Genomic DNA, 20,387 nt, shown 5'->3' with positions numbered 1-20,387 from the left:
GTCATACCTTTAAATTAAAACAAAGTGTCTATACGCCTCTATTTGTGGTTATATGGTAAGCGTCTGTTGCTCTAATAGACTCACTGTTTCTATAAGAAATTGTCTTACTTGGGGTTCCTATTGTTGTAAGGAAACACGGTGACCAAAATGCAAGTTAGGGAGGAAAAGGTTTATTCAGCTTACACTTCTACATTGCTGCTCATCAGCAAAGGACGTTGGGACAGGAACTCAAACAGGACAGGATCCTGGAGGCAGGAACTGAGGCAGAGGCTATGGAGTGGCACTGCTTACCGTCTTGCTCCTCATGTCTTGCTGAGCTTGCTTTTTTATAGAACCCAGGACCACAACCCTAGGGATGGTGCCGCTCACAGTGGGCCGTGCCCTCCCCACCAATCACTAAGAAAATGCCCTACAGCTGGATCTTATGGATGCATGTTCTCAACTGAGGCGCCCTCTTCTCTGATGACTCTAGCTTGCGTCACGTTGTCATAAAATCAGTGCGGTGGTTACAATGTGATTGTCTCTTGGGAAGTGTGCCACAAGTAGGAGGCGTGGCCTTGTGGGAGTAGGTGTGACCTTGTTGGAGGAAGCATATCACTGTGGGGGTGATATGCTTCTTCTCCAACACCATGTCTTCCTAGACACTTCCATGATTCCTGCCTTGATGAAAATAGACTGAACTTCTGAACTGAAAGCCAGCCCTAATTAAATGTTGTCCCTTGGGAATGGGGATTTAGCTCAGTGGTAGAGCTCTTTCCTAGGAAGTGCAAGGCCCTGGGTTCGTTCCCCAGCTCCGAAAAAAAAGAACCCCCCCAAAAAATGTTGTCCCTTATAAGTTGCATTGGTCATGTTGTCTTTTTGCAGCAATGAAACCGTCAGACAACCAGCCAGTATAAAAAATCCCAAATAGCAGAATTAATCAACGATAGAAAGGATTTTTAAGTCCTCCAGTGAGAAACTTATTCTTGAGAGAAGAAACAGCAATGAATGAATCCAAGATAAGGTTGTCTCCAAAGACACTCTTGGAGTGTAGATGTGGCTCAGGGAGACCCCATGGGGTGCACAGGGGCTTCTCAGGAGGAGAGAGCTACATGGTCAGGAACCGCAAAGCATTTTAAAGTCACGGCAAATAGCATAGGAAAGAGCTCAGCACCTCTGCATTGGAGGCACCATCAGAAGTTTGCTGATGATAAGCTTTCATGTGAGTAAAAGACGGGAACTTCCTGGGGCTAGTTACAGTAAAAGGGCCCACAGGTGTGTAGGAAGCCATCCAGTCGAAGGAGATCCAGGCAAGACAAGCCAGTGCAGGAGCTCTTTGTGGTCATCTAGGGGCATTGAGAAGAGACCGCAAAAATATTACAGGATGCAACAGAGCCTAACATGCTCAGGGAAGCTAAAAACAGGATCCACGTAACACCTGACAGAAGCTCACGGCATCCTCATATTCCCTTTTGAATTACTTTTTACTGATCATACAAAATAATGGGCTTTATGATACTTTCAGGAATCGATAGATATAAACTTAGTTTGGCATTCACTACTCTAGAGCTATCCTCAACAAAATGTCCTCTGGGGAAGCCTCGACCTCACATCTACCTTCTATAGTGATGTCTTGGCTGTTCTTTAAGGAACCAAAGAGACCAATATGGATGCGGCCCAAGTTCAACTCATTCTAGACCCTTTCTGTTCTTCCTGGGTCTCCTGCTTCACTTTTTGAGAACTCCATATTGGAATTCCTGCGGCCCTCAGTGTCCTCTACTCCCTCATGAGTTCTTTAGTCTTTCTTCCACATCCCCATCAATTTAATCTTTCCTACCTTCATACTGGTCTCTTCTCTACATGTGAAGGTTGGATGAATTTGAAAAGATGACTTTAGGGGCCTGGAGAGATGACCAATGTATCAAGAGCTCGTCTGCTTTGAAAGAGGACATGGATTTGTTCTTTGAGCTCATGTCCAATGGCTCCCAACCACCTTTAATTCCAGCTCCTGACTGTTCTTGTCTCTGTGGTCTCCTGTGTTCATGCCCTGCCCCCACCCACATAATTAAAAATAATACATCTACAGATGAGAAACAGGTTTCATTATGTTTCATTAGTCAAACAATCCCCGACCTTCTCTGATTCTCAGTCTGCTTGGATCAGTTTATTGGGTTTCCCCTTGAGTTCCAAGACCACCTCCCTGTTACCTGCCCCTCTTTCCCCAACAGTCTGTTTTTCCCTCAAACTTCACCTCAGAGAGTCTATCTATGTCTGGCCCCTCTCCACTGCTTCCTAAACATCCATCATTTTTCCCCCGTGCCATCCCTGCTCCTCTAAGCCTCATCTCCAGTTCTTTTCTCTCCCTAAAGACCAGACCAGCTCAGTCCTGTTTGTTTTAGTCTACGTGACATCAGACTTACTGTTCACAGCCTTGACCTTTCCGGCTTCCTCTCCATGTTCCGTCCACCACAGCCCGTCTCCTCCACCAAAGTGTTCACACACAACACGTCACATCGCACATTTTAATTTTTAGAGCAAAAACAAATTCCACTGAAAAAGATACTGGGGTTGTCAAAGGCCCGTGGGTATCTGAAACAGAAAAACAAACATTTTCCCCCCAATCCTATAAATTCCCAATCTATGTCCCTCACACTTTGTGAATTTCATCTTAACGGATCTTTTCCACCAGATTATAGACGTAGATGTGGACGTCGCCATCACACTTTATGAAGTACACGGAAGTCTTGGCTGGAACTTGGTAAATGACTTTGCCAATCTTTTTGCACCCGTCGCTTCTGGTGAACTGCACACATTGACCTGTTCAGATGTCGCTGTCAATGTCTGAGTTCACCTCTGCTGGAGGAGTCTCTGGAATTATACGGAGGTTAACTTCTGTGTAATCATCCAGCAGCTGGTAGATGTATAGGACTGGATCTTTCTCGTATGTGATGTAAAACCAGTCCTTCATGATCGGCACCTGGGCTAGGACCACCCCCTCCAGTTGTCCTTAGAGCCATGTTTGCCCTCAAATTTATGCTCCACAGCTCGGCCAACCATGGCACTTGCGAGATGGGCGTCTTTCACTTGAGGAAACACTACTTTGTGAGGCAAGACCTTAAGCTTTAAAATCCTCTCATCACTGTGAAGTGCCAGTCCGGAGACACAGTCAAATCCGTCATACTTGACCAGATAGAGAGAAGGATTTGTTGGCAGTTGATCTACAGCGATGGTCTTCCATTGGGTGACGGGCTCATCACCTTCCTTCCATCCGTGAGAAATTCTGCAGCCCACAATGTTCCCCAGGGCCTGGGGAGAAGGCCTCCTCCTCCTCCGCTTCTGGAAGGATGTTGTGCTCATCCTCCTCAGAGACATCCTCTTCTTCATGGCTGTAGACCTAGTGTGGTAGTCCACGGCATCCTGGTCCACTGTCTTGTGACTATCCTTCTGTGTTCAGGCTTCATTCTTGCACATGGCCTGGGTTTGAAGAGCTTGCCTTCTTAAAGCAGACACAATGCTGGTGCCTCTGTCATATGAGGGCCTGCAAGGACAATGGGGGTGGGGTGGGGAGGGCGCAGGACCAAGGCTCTTGTCTAAGAGAACTTGGAGCAGGTGAGGAAGGCAATGGTAAACAGGTTTGAGCATCTGAATCTAATTCTGTCATAATCAGAAGTTCATAGGAGGGCTTTTCAATGGTGGAGCACACCTTTAATTTCAGCACTCAAGAGGCAGAGGGAGGCAGACCTCTGTGAGATCAAGGACAGCCTGGTCTACAGAGTTAGTTCCAGGATAGCCAAAGCTAACTACAGAAATACACTGTCTCAAAAATCAAAATCTAAAGTTCAAAGGAAAAAGAACAAATGCTTCTCTACAGCTCAGAATAACATATTCAGACACATTTCTTCGGCCCGTGGCATTTTGGCTCTGTTGAGGACCTCTCCTTGAATGGCTAGGTCAGTGTGGGATTAAGTATCCCTGTCCCCACTTTAAGCAAGCAGAACAGATAAAGGATAGCAAAGGAGCCAGAAGGGTGGCCACACTCCTCTTCTACCCTCTAACTATGAGCTATGTGGCAACATCCACAAGTATCTGCCCAGAGACACAGCACACCAGTCCACTGGCTTTCTGTACTGTGCATCCTGACCCAGCCCCAGGTTTATTCCGCGACGCTGTTGCATCTTCGACCGCAACAAGAATCTTATGTGTAGGCAACAACAGCCATTTAGAAATAATATCTCCTGGAATTGGGATTTAACTCAGTGGGAGAGCACTTGCCTAGCAAGCACAAGGCCCTGGGTTCGGTCCTCAGCTCCGAAAGAAAAAAAAAAGCAACAACAAAAAAGAAATATTATCTCCTGAAATGCACAGGCACAGAGAGGAGCTTTGGCATTTTAGCAGGATTATGAATTAGATATTGTTAGCAAAGGATAATAAACTCTTGAGACTGACTAGCCTAGACCATCCGCCGAGCTCTCAAACGTGGAAGACATCAGAACACACGATTACTCGCTGTATGAGGGAAAACTTTTAGCTTTCTGGGCTACAAGGGTCCCAGTTATCTTCATAAACGTATTTACCGAGAGAAAATGTCCATGTCGTCCAGATTCTGCCTTCTGAAACCGGTCAGGGTCCAAAAGGCTGTTGAACAATTGTGGGGTTCAGGAGCTGAACTGGCTTTCACACCCCGCTGCGAAGATAGTGAACCCACCTTCAAGGAATGAAGCGCCCCCAAGTGGAAGTGATTCGCAACCTCCTCCCAGTGCTCTGTGACATCATCCAGGCTCTGCTTACGTCATAGAAGCCCTCTCAGCCCAGTTCCTTCCCTAGTTACGCTTAGAAACTTCCATCGTCTAGGTTTTAGCTTCTCATGTAGCCTCGTGGAGACCCAAAATAAAGTCCCCACCCAAATATTCTGATGACTCGAGTTACAGTCTGCCCATGTAGCTCTTTTCATGCATTTTTTTTCTGAAAAAGTCTTTGGTTTCTGAGTCACCAACATCCTTGGTGGTTATTTTCCCAGCTCCTATCTTTCCTTTGGTTATCTTTAAGCCATTCTCCATATCAGGAATATTGGTAGCCTCTCTCTATCTGAGGCAACACACTGGATAGCACACCAAAATTAGCTTTATCAAAACCCACAATTAGTGGAGGGCCATTTTTATTCAAACCAAGCTGGAATTTGCCAGGATTAAATATCTTGTATTGAAGTCAATGGCAATCATGAATTATGGATTCTTTGCAAAGAGGGAGGAAAAATATGCTCTTGGACCTGCTACCAAAGTCTCAATAAACAGATTACAAACCAGATATTGACCAGTCATATTTTAAATGTCTTTAAAATTTACCAGCACTTCTGGTTACGAGGAATTTATTAGATCAAATGCAGCAAAACAGGATGTAATAGATGAGGTAATTTCATATTTGAAATATGGGTAGACAGAATATTGGATGCAGGTAAGTATGGAATTTACCTGTAAATTAAAGGGCACTTTAATTGTTTGTGTCACATATTTCTTCAGATCTTCAAAAGGATTCTTTTCAGAACCCTCCCCTGTCACCACTACACTCTGATCATCCCTTCCCTCTTCCCAGTAATTCCCTTCCACATTAACATTATAATTTTTTTAAATGTACTTAGAGCTTAACAACTTATGGCAGCTTTTTAAAATCTGTCCACTTTTCTAAGTGCATTGTCCTCTTTTTCTCCCTTCTATCTTAGTTTTAAGCACATTCTCCTTCACACTTTGAGTTTTCCTCTCTCTATGCTCTTATGACTCCTCTGCCATTATGTGACTTTGGTCCACTATGTGGCTGACCTCAATGTGGGGTTAACTTAAAGCACATGATTTTTCCCCCTTTTCTCCCCTTCATCTTCCTTCTCTAGGCACATGCTGAGATATACAGCGTTGGGGATTTTATTAAGCCTGGAAAGCAAACACACACACACACACACACACACACACACACAGAAACACTCATACAACCCAAAAACACAAACACACACATACATACACACACACACACACACACACGCACATACACACAGAAACACTCATACACGCCAAAGCATACAAACACACACATACATACACACACAAACACACACACACATGCACACACAAACAGACACACAAACATACACATATATACACACAAAAACACAAATACAGAGAGAGAGAGAGACAGAAGCAGAGACAGAGAGAGACACAGAGAGAGACAGAGAGCCCCTAAGAAAACATGTAATATCATCTTTCTAAGAACAATAAACAGAGACAACTTTCAAAAAAGTGAAGAACAAGTAGGCAACAAGAACAATCTCATCATAGCCATCAACTTGAGGAGGAAAGAGTTTGTCTCACTCTATCTTCTAGGTTCCCGTCTGTTACTGAGCGACGTTGGGGCAGGAACTCAGGCAGGACTCTAGAGGCAGGAAATGAAGCAGAGACAACTTAGAAATACTGGGTACTGGATTGCTATCCATGACCTACTCAGCTCTCTCTCTCCTTCTCATACAACCCAGGGCCACCTTCATAGGGGATGACACGACCTAAAGTGGGGTAGACCCTTCCACATCAACCATCAAAAAAATTCCTTACACATGTGGCCAAAGGCCAATCTGATGGAGGCAATTCTTCAGCTGAGGCTCCTTCTTCCCATGTTGAGTAAAACTGATAATAAAAACTAACCAGGACCCTGCACATCCATTCGGATTGCCACACTGTGTGCAATAGACAAGCCATTGGAATAAACTTAGCTGTTGAACACTGGATGAATGGCTTAAAAATGTAATATAAATAGATGTTATTTTCATCTATGTGTAAGAGCAAAGGGTTTTGTTATCAGAAAAACAGATGGAGTGTAAAATACAATATGTTAAGTGAAACAAGCCAGACTCAAAAGAGGGCTGCAAAATTTAGATTTTAATAAGGGATATTATGTGAAAGGGGCATTTAGGAAGAGGAAGGGGAGTAGCAGGGTGTGTGTGTGTGTGTGTGTGTGTGTGTGTGTGTGTGTGTGTGTGTACGTGGAAATGGAGGTGAGTTGTGGGGATGAAGATGGCTAATGTACAGGATAAACCTGTACAAGGAGTCACCAGCAAGCCCACTGACTTCTGCATTTAAAGAACATCGATATAAGAGAACTGAGTCTAAAACAATATTTTGATTAAATTGGGGGTTTATAGTTTAGAGATACCGTAAAGTTTATTCATATTTTACTTCCCACACGTGGCTCTTGCTGTTTCAAGCTTGATACTGGTGACAGGATATGGCAATGAGCTTTGGTGTCTGTACCTCATTAATCACCCCGAATTCACATCATTCAGTGAGGCTACCCTGGGGAAGGAGGTAGTTAGAGATCTTACGGGTACACCACGTGGGAAGAATAAAGCCCACCCACACTATAGATTTCCAAATATTCACCGTCATCTCTGGTTTGAATGTGATCGCCCAAAAGTTATTTTCTGAAGATTAATCCCCAGTTGGAATGTAGTTGTGAAGAATTGATTAGGTCAAGAGGGATGCGACCTACAAATAAAGATCCATTAATGATGCTATTGTGGAAAAAGGTTCAATTATGAAAGTGAGTTTGGCTCCCTCTCTTGTCTTCCTAGCCCATTGGATCCCTTCTGTGGTGACAACATCCCACAAGAACTCCTTCCTCGGCCGATGGTCTCTTCATCTCCGATTTACATGCTTCTGAATCAGAATCATACAGAATCTGCGTCATTATAGACTAGCCAATCGGTGCCATTCTGTTTGTCCATAGAAGTGTGAACATGAGTCAGAATTGTGAGCAGCCAGGTCATACGGGAAAGCGAAGCTGGCAGAGTGGACTAGGTGTTAGTGCTGACTGAAGACAAGATGGGTTCGGGGTTAGCGTGTGTGCTCTTCGTGAAGGAAACAGCACAGAGGAAGAGTGTAGGTTGGAAAGGTGCATCTTGGGAGGCACTCGGACATCCACTGTTTCCTTGTGGGGACAAGGAGCCATTAGGTAAGGGAAAGATCACCAGGGATAGCTTCAGCCACTGCTTTTGTCTAGCAGAACCCATTTTAGAATCCTCATCTTCCAGGATGTAATGAAAACTGCCTGGAGTCAGTTGATCCATCAGTAACCATCAAGAGTGTGCCCACTATTCCAGAGGAACCCAGGAAAAAGCCTGATCGTGGAAGATCCTTTGCCTTCAAGAAATGGAAACGTCTCCCCGGCAACACTGGGCAACCCATCTACGTTGGTAAGGGCCTCCCACTAAGTCCAGATCAGTGGTCCTTAACCCTTGGATTGAGACCCCTTTGCGAGTTCAAATGGCTCTTGCACAGGAGTCACATATCATATATGCTGTACATCAGATATTTACATCACAATTCATAATTATAGCAAAATTAAAGTTATGAAGTAGCAATGAAATAATTTTACACTTGGTGGAGCTGTATGAAAAGGTTACATAAGGAAGGTTGAGAACCTCTCTTCCTGACCCCTCTAAGATATGCCTGTCGGTATGGACTGGAAGTATAAGCCCTTTTATTCAATCAGGCAAATCCAGAAAAACCAAAACACCACCATAAGGTTATGAAGGATAAACAGCCACTGCACCCACAGTGTCAGGACTGCTGACACTTAGACAAACGATGTCAAAATGGAAATCACGTCACACCATGACCATCCCCCTAAATGAAAAGCAGAGGAGAAAAACCAGTTCCCTGGGGGTGGCACCAAGAGAAAACCCTTGTCAGAATCGTCAGCAAGGATTGTAAAGCCAGGATTCAAGCGTCGTCAATGAGAAATTTCCAAAACAAAAGGATACACATCATCTTGGTGAGGTAATAGAAGAAACAAGAGAAAATCGAATAGGAACTCAGTGAATTAAAACAAACACTAAGAGTAGGAATTAAAGGCATGTCTGGGCACGATGAACAATGAAGTGGACTTTAGAACAGGCAGAAGGGGCTGGGGAGACGGCTCACTGCTTAGGAACACTGGATTCTCTTGCAGAGGATCAGGGTTCAGAGGATCTGATGGACTCTTTGGTCAAAACACACACACACACACATAAACACACACACACACTCACATACACACCCACATACACACACAAACACACACACACTCACATACACACAGACATACACAAACACAAACACACACACACACTCACATACACACACAATCACACACAATCACACACAAACACACACACTCACATATACACACACACATACACACAAACACAAACACACACACACACTCACATAAACACACACACACACACAAACACACACACACACACACACACACACCATAGAGATAAATTTAAAAAACAAATTAAAAAAAGAAGGAGCCAGGTATACCCCTTTAATCCCAGCACTCAGAAGCAAGATGATCTCTGTAAGTTCAAGGCCTACCTGGTTTATACAGTGAGTTTCAGGACAGCCCTTCCTACATAATGAAACCCAGTGTCAAAATAAAACAGAGAAGAGTGTTATATTTATTTCTGATAATGTAGGCAACAGAGAAACTATTTCTACAGAGAAAGAACTTATTGTTGAGAGAATCAGTGGGCTGGAAGGAGACCCCAATTCTCTGTGTCACTAACTCCATCACGACCTCAGCTGGAAGAAAGAATGGGTACAGCTAAAAGGAAGCAGGACGATCATGAGTAAAGCTGTGGACATGCATCAGCCCATCAGCAACAGAAGCAGGCTGAAAACCAGCTCGGATGAGATGGCTTCACCAGCCAATGTCTCTGACTGACAGTCCCTAGTAGCACCAGGATGTTCTTTTCCTTCAAGCACCCTTAACTTTTCAGACACTCAGCAACCACAGAACAAAGTATGGCAAATGCCTAAGAAAGGATGTCTTGTGGGACATATTTGTTTATACAGGTTTCATGTAGCCCAGGCTGGCCTCAAACACCCTATGCACCCGAGGATGATTTTGAACTCCTGGTTCTCCTCCTGGTAATGGGACTATGGGCATGTACCACCACACCAGGCTGATGAGGTACTGTAGGTGGAGCCCAGAGCTGTGTGAGAGCCAAGTGAGCACTCTGGCCACTGAGCTGCATCTCCAGCCCCTCGGGATGTGTTCTGCTAATACAACAAAACTAAAATAAAAGTCTTCAATGAGAGACAACAGGTGTCTCCCAGTCCAGAAACATTAAATTACACATTCATAAGTAATGCATATGTCAAGAAATAATGAAACTATGCAACAGAAAGATAAAAAGAGGAAGCTATGAAACATTATTAAATGTGTGAGACTTAACTATGAAGGCTCCAAGAGGAAACTTTATTTACAACACTCCATCTTAGATTAGAAACTAAGAACAGCAACCTAAATTTTGATCTACACTTGAAAATAAGAATATAATTAATTCACTGAAAAAATAGTTGTTAAAATGAACCCCAAAACACTAAAAATAAGAAATTAACAACAACAACAAAAAAGCCAAAGAAACTCAATTAATTTTCTTTTTTAAAGCAAAGAATGGTATTTTTTTATCTTGATTAGACCTAGATAGAAAAATATCAGGTCCATACTGTTTGGCGATTTAAAAAAAAATTGCAGTGTGTTAGAGTTTATGCAGAACACTGAACCTGGTACCACAGACAAAAATTAAAAAAAAAATCATCGTTTAAACCCTTTTTAATGGTAGTGTTTATACTCAACTTGTCTCTCCTATAATCTGTTTAATATCAGACAAGATTTCCAGGGTTGCCACATGGAGATTATGCAGTGTTGAAATGGAAGCACAGCATTGTATTCCCAACACAGACTCTGGTTGAGAACATCATTGTTTTTATCACGAGGAAACTAGCACAAGATCCAAGCCCAGTCTCCCGAGGCGTTGTCCCACCTTAGAGCCATTTCCTCAGACAGCACTTCCCATGTGTCATATTTTTCTTCAAAAATCGAAACAGACTTGTTTGCTGCACTGTTTGGTTTGCTGTGCTGCTTGGGAGATCCTGGACCATCAGACATGATGAAACTTCTCCCCCACACCCCAAACTACAGCACTGGTATCAGTGCAGAGGAAATAGGAGAGACAGAAACGAAAAAGGATAAAAAAACCTGTTGTTGTTTGGAGAAGAGTCATGTAAGTAGGCCAAACTGACCTTGGACTTTCTATGTAGCCCAGATTGGCCTTGGACTTACTATGTAGCCAAGGCTGGCCATGGACTTACTCTGTAGCCCAGGCTGGCCTTGATTTACGATGTATCCCAGGCTGTCTTTGGACTTACTATGTAACCCAGGCTGTATTTGAACTTGTGATCTTTGTGAGTAGTGAGAATATAGGTATGCACTACCACACTCAGCTTTGTATCTCTTATTATAAGTGACTCAGTTGTGGCCCCTCACTTGCCAGCCTCCCTCAACATCAGCAACAGCATCCACAATCAACCATTAGGATAATTCCATCCTTTAACTCATCTGTTAAGGTAAGACTTTACAGAATAGATAGTCAGCAGGGTCCTCCTCCTTATTAGAACACATTTGTGTGGAGGTATTTGGGTGATTGTTTGAGTGAGCCAGTCATACCTTAACCTGATTCTGATATTATTACCAAGAAAGAAAAAAAAAGAAAAAGAATAAGAAAACAAAAGTAGAGAAGATGGGTCCAACACTTGGACTTGAAACTTAGCAGGTGAGTAGATGGCTCACAGGTCTCAGGTAAATGATGGGTAGGCTTTGTGGCCCACATAGAATCCCAGTCCAGGGAGGTAGAGATAGGGAAGATCCCCAGAGCAAGACAGCTGTCAAGACTAGTCATATTGGTGAACTCTGGGTTTGACTGAGAAATACTGCTTCAATGAATAAGGTAGAAGAGAAAATGGATTAGTCCCTACATTATACAAGGTACGTGCATGTATTTATACACACACACACACACACACACACACACACACACACACACACACACACCAAGAGTAACAAAACAACACCTTAGACATAAGGCATTGCCTCCAGTGTAGTAGCACATAGTAGGAGATGGGGATATAAATAAGTGTTCCTTTCCATCCCCTCAAAGACTAACATACTTATGAACCCTCAGCCCTGGATCTGTACAATCTGCTGAGGACTCCCAGATGTTTAGTTTAGTCTCCTCGCTCTCTAACATATTCTGGTGTTCTGTTTCAGGAATCCTGAGCTGGGGCTCGGCTGACATCAGCCTTACTCCCAGTCTTGCATCCAAGACGACTTTCAGTCGTCATGAACTGATCCTTGGAATTCTCTGCCAAGGTACCCTGACTTGCATTTCTCACGAGGCCATGCCATGAAGCCAGAGAAAGTGCAGCTGTCTTACTCTGCCATTTATTAGCTTAAAGTATTGGGAAATTGGCTCGACATTTAAAACTCAATTCCCTCATGTATAAGTGAGCAGGCGAACAATTCCAGTTCATCAGAGCTACATTAGGAGTGAGTTAGAAAAAAAACATCAAAACGATTAGTGCCAATGTGTTTTATGAATGATAAGCAGTATTATTTATATGATTTGTAATATTGGAAATTATTGTACCAGGAATATAACAGTTTTCATTATCTATGCACAGATGCTGCGAGGAAAGCATCTAGGATGCAGAAATGCTTCCTTTTTTGCTTTATTTCCAAGAAGCATTTCTTTCTGCTCCAATTATTTTTTTTAACTTACATTCCACTCCATCTCCCCTTAGGTGATTAAGTTAGAACAGGGTTATGTGAGAGGGGTTATAAAACGTTGTGCTATAGATTATATCTACAAGATCAACTGTTGAGTTCAAATGGAGGCACCCTCCATGGATAAGCCATGTTCTCCCTGAAGCTATTGATTTCTTTTCTTTTTTTTTTTATATTTTCATTGTTTTCTTGTGATGGCTAGTCTTGGAAGAAAGAACCTCGGTTGAGGAGCTTCCTCCATCAGATTGGCCTTGACTATGTCCAGGTGGCATTTCTTTGACTGTTAACTGCTATTGGAGAGCCTGGACTACTGTGGGCAGCACCGCCCTATGCAGGTGTGTCTGGACTCTGTAAAGGGAGTTGAATGAAGCTTAGAAGCAAGTCAGTGAGCAGTCTCTGTAGTTCCTGTTTCACAATCCTGTCTTGGTTTTCCTTGGTGATGGGCTGGAACAGAGAAGATGAAATAAAGTTTTCCCTTCCCAAGATGGCTGTGATGAGTGTATTTTTCAAAGCAAAAGAAAACCAAAATTAAGCAAAAATCACAGTGCCAGATGTGCGATCTCTTCCAGTAAGTTGCAACCAGTGAGATCCCAAAAGCCCTCACAACTTTAAAGGTTGGTCATTGTTCTCCGTAGCCCTCCAGAACTTGATGGTAAGAACCTATTGCTGAGGACACTGAATCCTTTGACTCACAGGTCACAGAAGGGTCAATCTGAAGTTGAGGTGGAAGCATCCTCTATAATGGCAAACCTTCATCGTTCAAGAAAGTGCTATGTAGGCTTCCAGGGGACAAAATTATCTACAGCCTTACTCGGGAGAGAACCACTCAAGCTAAAATGTCAGGCAAGATGTGCCCCTAATGTGTTAGTGGCATCACAGTCATGGGAGTAACCAGTGTCTTTCCAATCGGATACAAGGCATATTGCACACGAGGGAATATACACGAGCTTTTGTAAACTGGTCAAGAACCTATGGTTAGGGTGATGTAGGCCCTATGAAAGAAGCTAATGCTAAATAAATTGGCAAACTTCCTTCCAAACATCCATATTTGTATCTATAGATCAGCGTTGAACTCAGCTCTCATCAGAGAAGAAGCCTCTGACTACCATGGGCAGAGACGTACAGCTGGACAAAGTGCTGGGAATCAGTGGTGTTGGACTGTTCATGTGGAAATAGGACAGCTAAGTCTTCTCCTCCACAGCTCAGAGAACATCATGAAAGAGTGGGTGGAAGGAATATAAGAACCAGAAGATGGGGAAGGGGACAGCAAAAGGATATCTTTTAGATAGGACCTAGTCATTGAACTCTTAAACTGATGGCGGCTATGGCCATGGGCCCAAGACTGGGCCCCTCCACACTTCATTACAGATGGGAAAGGACAAAAAGACCCTCCCCTCCCTTGGCAATCAAAATTTATTGGAGGGGGGGTTCTATCCTGCAGGCTTAGATTTTTCAAGACCTACTTTAGTAAGAGTTTTTAAACCCTTTAACCTTCCTCTAGCCCACCACCCACCAGAGCTGGTAGAAAGGAAGGATAATAGGGCAAACAAAGGACTATGTGGACCTGCTTAAAAATAGTTTTCTGGGGCAATTTCAATCTTCATCATCAGTATATCAGTTCAGTTGTCATGAATCTGCAGAGGTAGGTCGATCTACTTGCAAACACCATTCACGAATCACCAAGGACAGTTCAACCCAGAAGAAATAGCCGAGCTCTTCCCATTGGCCTGGGTTGGAGGAGGCAGCAAGAAACCACCGCAATGTCACAACAAGAAGTTCTCTGGTGTTTTTCTTTCTACAAAGTCATGAAGAACAATGGTCAGTGAATAAGGAAAGGTGAACCAATGCCACAGCATGGTCCATGAAGACCAGAGTCATCAAAGTCCATTGAGCATCAGCGAAGAGTGGCAAGGCAAGCCAATGCCGTGGTGTTGCCCTCTGTTGTCCAGGGTTATACTCGTACCCTTTCTAAACATCACATGCCCTTTTCCCGTGCAGCTACCAGAAACACCATGTGTTTGTTCTCAGCAAAACATCCTCTCCTAATACAGTTTCCAGAACTACATCCATGACAGAGTTGAGTCTCCAAACAAACCAGAAATTTCTGCTTCACTCCCTTCTTCATTCCTGTACCCATAGATAAGTTGTTCTGTTGAATTCCTCTGTACTCATGTAATTAATTAAACTTAGGGATTACACGCAGAAGGGAGACATGAAATAGGAGGGGGGACTTATTCAGAATATTGGTGCCAATTGGAGAGGGAATGGCGTGAGAGAAGGGGTTGACCGAGGGGATGACGGAGGAGGATGAGGGAGGAAGCAAGTGAGAAGTGAAGGATGGGATGGGAGAATGAGGGAGGGGGATGAGGGAGGGGAATTGGGATTGAAATACAGAAAGGAAAGGTCTAAAACTCATTATATAAGTATATGAAATTGTTAAAGAAAAACATCAAAATCACCTTTTTTTAATAAAAAGTTTAATGTTTATCTATATAGAGGGTCAATCATTACAACTTAGGGCTTATTTTGTTGGATCAATTTTGTCTTCAAGGTTTTTTAGTTCCTTGGAGCAAATTGTCAGATGTGAAGTTTTAGTTTGACTCAGTGCCGTCCAGGGTTCTGTGTGACTGAAAAATCAAGTCAATAAACACTTTGTATTAATCGTCCAAATCCCAGTGAGTTCTCTCCAGTAATTTTCCTTTTATCACACTCCACCCACAGCCCTTCTCAAAATGCTGTCTGAATTAAGTACCTGCCACTGAAAGCAAAATAAGTTCAACCAGTGGAAGTGGGAAAAAGCAACTAAAAGCAAACAAAGTAACAAACAGAAAAACTTCTTCCCTCTGCATCTGGGATTCCATTTTATTGTTTAGGAGAGTCTACTACACTGAACAAAATGAAAGAGTGGAGTCAGAGGTGGTGTTTAACTTAGCGAAGAAAGGTAGGCATAGGTGGAAATGTGGAGAAGGAGGGTGTAGGCTATCAGCGAGCATTCTCTCTTGAAGATGTATGTAAATACCAAAGCTGAGAATGAAGAGAACCTCCTAGTGATAACGGCTATGCCTAAATTTATGAATACAAGAGCGTTTGTATCACACTGACTGAACAATCGCACAAATAAATCACACCGCAAGTCTAGTATGCGTGTTTACACACATCAAGTGATGCTGTGTTTGGGAGGTTATATAAACAATGATTGTGTGTGACTGGAGAGTTGGCTTGGTAGTTGAGAACCATTACTGCTCTTGCAGGGGACCTGAGTTCAGACCCTAGCACCAACATGGTGGCTCACAAGCATTGATTTCTCTTGTTCAGTTCTGTGCCCTGCTCCTGTCTCTTGTCTTGATGAATACACATATATGCAGTTGCCTGCCAAGAAGTCCTGGAATGCCTTCAATACTGGTAAGTTGATTGAACACAAACTGTTTGTGTTACAAGCTTCGCTTTAAATAATTCTTTTATTGACCCCCATTAGATTGTATAAATGCCTCCTGCCGTTTACAGACATATCTACAAACATCTTTGCTTGGAGAAAGGACTTAAGTGTTATGCCTTCTTTGAATGAAGAGGAAGATCTAAGGCTACACTCATCAGAGAAACAAGAAATCAGATACTGTAGGAAGAAATATGCATATAGGCAACAATAAATATTACAAGCTAACCTGTGCAGTAAAGTAATGTATAGAAAATACCACTCCTTTATTAGTAGTTTTATTAACGATTGTATTTGTTTATATTTCAAATATTACCCCCTTTCCATAAACCTCACTTCCACATATTCCTCCTCTTTGTCTCTAAGAGGGTGACTTCGCAAGCCCAATTCATTCTTTCCTCATCCCTCTAGAATCACTCTTTTCTGGGACATCAAGCATGCAAAGGACCACATGCTTCCCCTTCCACTGATGTGAGATGAGGCAGTCCTCTGCTACATATGTAGGGTACCAGACCAGGTATATCCTATGGGTGGCGGTTAGGTCCATGGGAGCCCTGAGGGGTTCTGGTTAATTCATATTGTTGCTAATTACAGTCTCCTTCAACTCCATCATCCCTTCCCCTACATCGTCCATTGGGATCTGAGGGCTCATTTTAATGGTTGACTGTGAATATCTGCATCTGTATCAGTCAGGTTCTCGCAGAGCCTCTCAGAGGACAGCCATACCAGGCTCCTGTTTGCAAGCACATCTCAGCATCCCCAACAGTGTACATTTTGATGTCTGCAGATCTCTGGATGTCCTTTCTTACAGCCTCTGCTCCATATTTACCCCTGCATTTCATCTAGACTCGGATAACTCTGATTTAATAAGAGATGTGTGAGTGGTCCCATCCTTACACCGTGGTTATGTGTATCTATCTACTGCAGGTGGTGTCTTCAGGTTCAATTTCACTGTTGGTGTTGATGTTGGCTAACGTCATCACTCTTGGGTCCAGAGAATCTGTCGCATCCCTAGTATCTGGGACATTCTAGAGGTTACCCCCATCCTCCACTGTTCCTTCTTTCTACACTCATTCTCCTGTTCCTCTGTGCTTCTCTCCTGTCTCTTCCCACATATGATCATGCTCTCCTGTATTTCCATTTAACTCCCCTCTCCCACACACGGTCCTTCCTCCATGTGCCTCCCGTAATAATTTTCTTCCCCCTTCTAATTGGGATTGAAGCCGTCCCTCTTTGTCCTTTCTTGTTGAGCTTCAGAGTGTATATGAGTTGATTGTGGATATTCTGAGCTCTTGGGCTAATTTCCACTTACAAGTGAGTGCATTCTATACGTGTTTATTTTTGTTTGTGTTACTTCACTCAGGATGATATTTTCTAGTTTCATCCATTTGCCTATGGACTCCTTATGGTCTCCTGTAATTCTTTAAGGGATTTTTGTGTTTCCTCTATAAGGGCTTCTATCTCTTTACATCTGTTGTCCTGTATTTCTTCAAACAATTATTTATGTCCTTTTTAAAATCCTTTAACATAATCATGTTAAGTGATTTGAAGTTCAAACATTTCTTTTTCTTTTCTGTTGTGTTGAGGGTATCCTAGCCTTGTGTTGGTGTGAGGACTGGGTTCTGATGATGTCATGTAACCTTGGTTTTCATTGCTTAGGCTATTATACTTCCCTCTCACCATCTCGTTTTCTCTGCGGTTAGCTGGTTTTACTGTCTCTGATAATGGATTGATCCCCCTGTAACCTATGTGTCAGGACTCCAGGCACACTAGCTCTCTCCTGAAGGATCTTGTGTACCAAGAGCTGTGGATCATGTTCAGCGACAAGGAATAGATTGAAACCAGAAGTATCCTGTAACAGACTGCCCCTCTGTTCCTGGGTTCTAAGGGATTTAGGCAGTTCCCCCTGAAAAGTGGTAGTCTCTCCTGTGATCTTGAGTGTGTCAGCACTCCTGGAAGTCCAGCCATTTCCTGGTGGGATATGGGGAGAGAGAGATGAGGTACAGGTTCAGCTTTGTAAACACAGCTTTGGGTCCTCTTGGTTTTTAATCTTTCACTGAAAGAGCTCACAAATTAAATTTGACTCTGTGACCAGTAAGCCCGTAGGAATGATCATCTCTTTGTATTTTCAGAGATGGGACCACAAATGATTGGCACCTGGCATTTTAACATTGGTGCTATCAATTAAAATTAGGTATCTTTTTCTTTCCTGAAAATTTATTCCTAGTAGAGATAATTACTCAGTCAACAAAGCATTGCTGTTGAGCATGAAATAGACTATCATTGACAAATAAAAATATTTAGGCAATGTCATCTAGGTTATCGAATTGTAAAATATTGAAGAACTCACATAAATAATTCATGATGGTTTAGCCAATGCATGGAATGCATGTTCATTAAAACAAAGAATAGTATAAAGTTTATTTTTACAACTTACTGAATCATGTAATAAATTATAAGTCTCCATTAATGTACCAGGCTCCATAATGATGGTATAGATTAGGAATGAATAAAAAGTATTATGAGCTTTCTCTTATAAAAATTGCATTACGATATAAGAAAAAAGAAAGAAAAATGCATAAATCAGTGTGTTGGAGTTGATTGTATGCAATAATTGAAGAATCTGTCTTAGAAATAAGGTCATGGAGATTGTCCCAAGAAATGACAGCTAAGTTAAATTAGATGAAAAATAATTGAACTATATTTCGGGCAATATTACTATAAATATAAGGTCAATAAAAGGAAAAGAACTTGCATATACAAAAAGTATATGTGATAGTAGTTTGTATACATTAAGTGATGGAAGAGAGGACCAAATAAAGCTGAAGTTTGATATCACATATAGGCTTACAGAAACAATATGAGAGATACAAATTTTTATTTATGGAAAATGTATAAGAAATCATTGAATAGTTTTAAATAAGTTTGTTTAACTCTCTATGTTCATAATAAGGGACACTGGTTACTTTGTATATGAAATGATACACAGAATGATTTGAAGGATATTTTTGAAGTCAATCTTGAAGTAGTGTCAGTTTTAAAGAAAAAGATTCATATCAGACACTTATGTTGGAAATAATGTGTTTGGTAGTATACTGATTATGGGAGGGCCGGAAGAAAGAAACACAATGTCTTGTTTTGAGAAAATGAAAATATGTTGGAATTTTACTGTGATGTGGAATATTTCATGATAAGTGTATTTAGGAGAATTTTAAAGGAATATATTTTAGATCAATTTATTTGAAGATGCTTGAGAGAACCTCTAACTCACTAGAAATTCCTATTTACTGTTCAAGGTTTGGTGATAGAAGCCATTACTCAGACCATGAATAAATAGCTGTTATATAACCAAAAAATTTCTTTAATAGATGTATTTTTTCACACTATATCTGGTAGTTCTTATTTCATTAAGAGCAAACCTATGGTTACATTACATGTTTGTTTAGTACATGCAGACGAATAATTTGCCGATTTACTTACTCCAAACATTTTGGATTGCAATTAGCATTTAATCCAACTTTATGGGAGCTGACACAGCTGTTTGATTAGAATATAATACTTCATGAATTTAAATTTCACAGAAAGAAGTGATTTGCTCATATTTTGTAAAGTTACAAACTCTAGAAGTGTAAAAATATATAATAAATATCTAGCTCTTCTACGTTTTCTCTTTAGTATTTTAGCGTGTTATGATATTCATGCAAAAATTCCTTATCCAGATGATTTTAACTGTAATATCCAGTACTATTAAACATATGCACAGCATTTTACAACTATGAATGATATTTGCTTTCAGAAAATTTTCATCAAATGAGCCAGAAATTCTTCATGACTTCAACACAACATGGCCTTTGGGAACAGAATAAACCACAAACAAGGAAATGGAGAAAGTGATTGACTCACACAAAATTCTTGGTTTTAAATTTAATAATCATGCTAGTTATGGGATAGAGCTTTGAAAATAGAGTCAATGACAGGATAAAAACTCTGACGAACAGTATTTAAATTGAATTTTTACTAAATAAAAGAAAACAGTTGATCTGAAGGTAAACTACATTTAACAAAATGACGCTGTTCTTCTGCCACTATTTATTCAATGCTTTGCTTTTTGTTCCTATATATGTTCCAGAAACATTTCAATGATTCTGGTTATTCTTAAATAAATGAACATGCAGTCCAGCTTAATTAATATTCCACATTATCTTAATGTTCTTCTGTATCTTTAGATATTAAAATTATAGAGAATTATTTTGACTAGAATAAAATTTTATTGTTTCTTTATCATATGAGAGAAGCAATTATTACAGAGAATGGATACCTGATA

At 41.5% G+C, this 20,387-nt stretch overlaps 1 protein-coding gene across 1 annotated transcript in view; it reads right to left on the bottom strand.

The window, feature by feature from the left end:
• Positions 1 to 1,006: 1,006 nt before the first annotated feature.
• The window catches only part of LOC134486259 (Y-linked testis-specific protein 1-like), a 424,977-nt gene continuing 405,596 nt past the window's right edge, over positions 1,007 to 20,387 (bottom strand). Inside the window, exons 2-4 of the mRNA XM_063285180.1 lie at positions 2,400 to 2,568; positions 1,817 to 1,912; positions 1,007 to 1,325 (exon numbers count right to left, since the gene is read on the bottom strand). The gene's annotated coding sequence lies outside the window, so the exon portion shown is untranslated. The remainder of the gene's footprint in view (positions 1,326 to 1,816; positions 1,913 to 2,399; positions 2,569 to 20,387) is intronic.

Source organism: Rattus norvegicus, chromosome 3 (genome assembly GCF_036323735.1).
Source record: "Rattus norvegicus strain BN/NHsdMcwi chromosome 3, GRCr8, whole genome shotgun sequence".
In the NCBI taxonomy this organism is placed as follows: domain Eukaryota; kingdom Metazoa; phylum Chordata; class Mammalia; order Rodentia; family Muridae; genus Rattus; species Rattus norvegicus.
The sequence above is the reverse complement of the archived record's forward strand: the minus strand, read 5'-3'. Positions and strand labels throughout refer to the sequence as shown.